This window comes from Arachis ipaensis, chromosome B07, assembly GCF_000816755.2.
Source record: "Arachis ipaensis cultivar K30076 chromosome B07, Araip1.1, whole genome shotgun sequence".
In the NCBI taxonomy this organism is placed as follows: Eukaryota; Viridiplantae; Streptophyta; class Magnoliopsida; order Fabales; family Fabaceae; genus Arachis; species Arachis ipaensis.
Window position 1 is genome coordinate 120,456,327 of NC_029791.2, and position 6,202 is coordinate 120,462,528.

The following is a 6,202-nucleotide window of genomic DNA, read 5'->3' on the forward strand; positions in this document are numbered from 1 at the left end:
TTGTTAGTTCTTATAATAAAATTTTTTTAATTGAGTATTGGTTTTTTTAAGTGAGTTTCAGTCTTCTCATTACCTCAATTTGTTGGCAGCTTTCTACTTACACTTTCATTTCCAACGATGTCACTCATTCATTGACACTCTCTCTCTCTGTCTCTCGAACTTCTCTCTCTGCGCTACCGGTCTTCTTCTCGAGGCTCGTCTCTGCCCGAACTACTGCTCCCGCCTCCGTCCGAACTGCTGTCACCGAGGCTCGTCTAGACCACTGTCTCCTTGCAGCGGTCTCTGTTCTTAGCTCGTTGGTGCTCGTCTGCTGCTCTTATCCCGCTCCTCTTTTCATTGCAACTCGCTACTGTCGTGGGAGGGCTGCTCCTCTTCTCAAGCTGTTATTTCTCACCTATCACTGACCCATGACGAGGTTCCTCTAAACCTTGACCTAAGAAGTGAGGTCAGAGATCTCAAAAGTGAAAAGTCTCTCTTTCTCTTCCCATTCTACCACCATATCATCGCCAATCCCAAGGAATTACAAGTCCTTTAAAAAAAAAGATATATATATTACAACCTTTTCATATACCTTGGTTTTCCATTAGTCGGTTTTTCATTTGTTTTGGCAAATTAATCTTAGTGAAAAACTTATTATACAAACTTTTGACGAGGACCCTAGTGCCTCGTGTTTGGTTTTGGGCTAAAAAGTACCTCGGGTTTGTGTAAAACCGACCAAAAACCGACTATACGAAAACCAAGGGATTAACAAGAGATATTACAATTTTGCCGCTGCAAAACTCAGATCGGAACTTATCTTTTAAAAATTTTTTTAACCGGTCAAGGTTACCAATTAATAACCAAGTCAACTAAAAAAATAATTAAAAAACAGTTTGGTAAAATTTTTAGTTGGCTTAGCTGATATGCTGGCTAAAAACTTATTAGGCTAACTAGGCCGAACAGGTTAAGCTAAAAATCTTGATACCGTGGACGATAGAACGTATGTACCATGCCAAGAGAAAACATAAAAGTGTAATATTTTTCATATACTTATTAATTTTTATAAACTATTATTTAATTAGTTTTTATCAGATTTAAATAAAATAAATCATAAATAATTAATAATAAACCTACCTACGGAAACGACACCTCTTCCGAAAAGAAAGTTCAGAACAAAAAGAAACTAGCGGATCCGATGCAAACAAAGACTCTTGTTCTGTCCTATTCTGTGACTCTTATCCTATCCTGTTCTGTAACTACTTGTCTTTGTGTTTTAAAACACAAGAACATAATACAAACCACTATTAAATCTTGTTTAATATTTTTAAATTAAATAAAAGTAAAAAAAAGTAAATTTTTTAAACTCTACTTTTTATATTATTATTTTTTTATATTAATACTTTTTAATTGTTTTTATTATTTTTTTTACTTTTTATTCAATATAGGGAACAATCACAGAGGCAAAGGAAAGATAGTCCTACCTGTGTTTTATGTAATTAAGTCATAAAGACCTGTGTGACACAGGTACAGAGAAGACAGTTTGTATTAAAACACAGATACAGATACAGAGTGACAGGATAGAAACATTTGTTTGCGTTGGGATTTAGGAACTGAACTTGTGAAGCGCCCGACGCACGAATAGAACACGCTGTTGTGACATCGAGAAGATCCGCCTGTCGTCACGGTTGTTAAATCCACAACCTCCTCATTCCCGAAAATTGAATCTTTCTGCTGCCACAATCTCTTAGTCACTTACCCCTTTATTACTATCAGTTTCCCTCCATCGTCGGATTCGAAGAATCCGAACCATGTCTTTGAGAAAAAAGATTATTAATTATTTATGATTTATTTTATTTAAAACCGATTAATAAAAAAACAAATAGATTGCATTAGCTGCCTATTATTGACGCCGATTCGAGAACAAAATAAATTCAATCATTTAATACCATTAGTGCATGTATACGATCTACGCAACGAAAATATAATCGCCAAGCAAAATACATACCTAGGGTGATCCCTCTATTACCTGATAAACATGTTACACATGTTACCCTGTGTTACCTGATAACTCAATGTTACTCTTTTTCATTGTGATTACTAATATAAAAATTATGAGAGATTTGAAAGTAACATGTGTAATATATTTATAAGGTAACCGAGGAATATGAAAGGGAAATACATAAATAAGATTTAAGGTAGAAATCCACTTATAAAAGTTATTGTCTATAACATAATCTAGTTAAATCAAAAATCACTTTTTATTAAATTTATATATATAAAAATTTTATAATATAGTGGTTATTTTAAATAATAAAAATAATTATAAATTAAAATTTATATTTTTAATTTAAAATTTAAAATAACTATATTTTTATTTCATAATTATGTTTCATAATTGATTATAATTAGTTAGAATTAAAAAAAAAAATGTATCCTGAAAAAAAAAATAAATAGAAGAAAAAACGGGCGTGAACAGTTCTATGTTAAAATTAAGATTTTTGCATAATGGCTGAAATAATTCTAATTCTTTGTCTAACTGACGCCTTAACCAGATTCCTTACTTACCATTCCGACCACTGCCGCCGGACTCACCGACTCAACTGTTCTAGACTACATTTTATACCCAATTTTCATACAACAATCTAATGATTTAATTTCTTTAATTCAATTATATACCAATTTTTTTATCAGTTTTTATTATTTAAAATGATCAAAATATTATAAAAAATATTATATAAAAATTGAATATAAAAATTTATAACAATTGCTTCACCACTGGTTTTTATTATTAAGCTAACTAAGAAATCATAGAAATTTTTTTAGTTTTTAATTATAACAAATAGTTATAATCAATTATAAAACCTAATTATAGAATAAAAATATAATAATTTTAAAATAAAATTTTTAATTCTAAATCTTAAATTAAAAATTATAAATTTTAATCACTTTATAAACAATTTTTATAATATAAAATAACCAGTCGATCGTAATTTAAGTAATTAGTATTATTATAGTCTAATAATTAACCAAAGATAAATTTTAAAAGAATGAGATAAATCATAAATTAAAATTATTTCTTGAATTTGGATTCATAAGCTAATTAAAGATGATAGCACACTGCTAGTGGTTGAGCCTCTTATATAGGCGAGCAAGGACTAACAATTTTTTCTTGTTATTGAACTCATTAGTGCAAGAATTCAATATTTGTAATAATACTATAATAACATATAATTTACAAATAAAGAAAAATGATATTTGTGCTACTTTTTCTGTACATATATATCTTTTATACACATTCTTTTTTATGGTATAAAAAATATTTTTAATTTTTTTTAATTTTATTATTATTTTAAAATTATTAATTTTTATTTTGATTATATCATCTCATCATATTATACACTATCATTTTTTCTTATCATTCTTTTTACATGAATAACTATTATCGTCTCACCGTCACTATTATGTTATCTTGTTTTATTTTTTTCTTGTTTTCTTCTTCTATTAACCACAATTGCAATCAATTACCATAATACCATTATGGCAACTCTCATTTTTGTTCATCACTTTGCATGTGAAAGACAGATTAAAAATATATAAGAATGAGTTAACAAAATAATTTATGAGATTGATAGGTATATACATGTAAAAAAATTAAAAAATAAATATAAGATAAAAAAATAATAAATTTTTTAAATTAAATTGAAGAGAGAAAACTTTGTATGTGAAAGACAGATTAAAAATATATAAGAATGAATACAATTTGGTAAGTAAACTGAAGAGAAAGGAAAATGAAAGTGAAAGTTATGCGTAAAATTAATATCCGCAGTAATATAAAATGGTATAAAATTTGCAATTGTAATAAATAAAAGCGAGGAAAAGATGGAGGCGATACAATCACAATGTTTAAGGAAGGAGAATGATGGCAATAGTAATAATACAAAGAGTGCACCTAATAGTGAGAGGAGAAGCACTAAAAATTGAATAATGAGATAAAAAAATTTATAACAGAATAATGAGATTAAACTTGGTATAAATTACTCACATAAAGAATATACCCAAAATAAAACGATAAGATCTATAGAAAATTATTTATCACCCCTAATTATTTTTTTCCTTCTTTCATACATGGCGTCGAAAATCAACATTTGGCATAGTCATTATCTAGTTAAGAAAATCACAAAAACTCATCTAAATAATTGTTACATACAAAGAAGCACATTCTTACAACTATTACGTAGCGTTTGTTTTGAAGTACTTAAACAGAGACTGGGAGATTGAGACTCAATATCATGTTTGTTAGTTCAGAGACTGGTTTTAAAATTTCTGTCTCTGTTCCTAAAATTTTAGTATTTCAGTACCTCCAAAAAATAGGGACACCGGGGACTAAAATTTTTAGAGATAGAGATTGAAACTTTAATAATATTTTATACCTAAAATATCTTCATTTCAATTAATTAATTCCAATTTTACCATTTGTACAAATTAAATTAGAGTTTCTTTCTTGTTTCGATTTCTGTCTCCCACTTTGCACCAAACAGAATATTGAGATTTATTTCAATCTCTGTCTCTTAGTCTCTGTCTCTCAGTCTCTGTCTTTCCGTCTCTATCTCTCCACCAAACGCTACCTTAGTGAAATACAGAATGAAAATGAGATAAAAGAACATGTGTTACTGTAGTTCTTTTATTTAAAGTAACTGATGCATGTACAGGAGAATCTCTATCATTAAGGGCAATATTGGAAAGTAAAGTTGGATACGAAAATTCTGTATCCACATTATATATTGTTATAGATTATAGATTTCTGTTACTTGTGCCTGTTCCATTGCCATGCGCTTCCATTCCTGTATGTTTCAAAAGTAAAATATAATTATTAAGAACTAATTGAATTCATAACAAAGAAAATTAGTTATTGTGTTACTGGTATCAAATTGATGATGGGTGATAGCTCTGGCCATTTGTCTAATTGTAGTCAATCGGGCTACTCCTATGTTTGTAGTTAATCGGGTAACTCCACCTATGTTTGGCATTGGAGTTGGAATTGGAGCCAGTTGATATCCCGATAAGTTGTACGTCTTCTAGTTAGGTGTTGCTGTCTTTGCTCTTCGGTCATGTTGTCTTCTTTGCCTAACATATTCTGTTCAAGTGGGTCGACGTTGACGCGACTGTTGATTTTGTGAAATTTCTATTTCTATTTGTCAAAAAGATAGCAAGATGCAGATAAGAAAAAGGTTTGCGAGACCAAAATTAAAAGTAAAAATGTATTTAATTCTGTTGGGGTTTTAATTTTTAAATTGAGTACGTAGTGGGAGCAGTTTTTTATTAGAAGTAAATCAGTTTCAAAATATGTTGTGGGTTGAAAATGAATCAGTTTAATACTATATCGTGGGATAAATTCTTTTTTATAAAAAAATAAAAAAATTGAAGACGTGGTAACAGTTTATTATATTAAATTCAGTGTGTAACAAAAATAAAAAAGAAATAAGAGTAAAATAGAGAGAAGAAATTAGATACCAAACTTTTTTATCCCATTATATATTGGTATAGATTATTGTCATTATTATTATTGTCGCTATTATTTTGCTGTTAATTATATTATTATTGTTTTTAATTTGGTTACTATATATTACTACTATATATTCAAGTGACATAAAAAATAATTCTTTAAATACATTTAAATGGACCCACATACTAACGTGGTATTTAACCTATGTTTTAACTATATATTTTTAATATAAGTTTAAAAATACAATATATTATTATTTATTGAAAATTATATATATAAAGTAGTGTATATATATACAAAGTGTGTTTCTATATATCTCAATTGAAAATTACTGTGTTCTTATATCTCTTATAGTTTGGTATTTTTAATTCATGTCGGCATCTATGCCATTTATCTAAAATTCCTCTACTTCAGCAATGAAATACTCAACAGTGACATGCTCCTAACTAAAAGTGGATTTACTTGCCCACCTAATAGGATATATATGGCTCTAAATATGACTTTTGTCTCATTAATTTTATTAGATTTATCCCATGATGCATGGACATTGCAGGGTACTATATCATACCAGACATATAGTTATACAAATTTTAAAATTTTATAAGATATATTAGATTTCAATAATTATAGGGACGGATAGAGGCGGGGCGGATACCCGCAGGGACGGGTTAGGGTTCAATGTTTTACTACCTGCGGGTAGAAGAGAGGCGGGTTCTATGC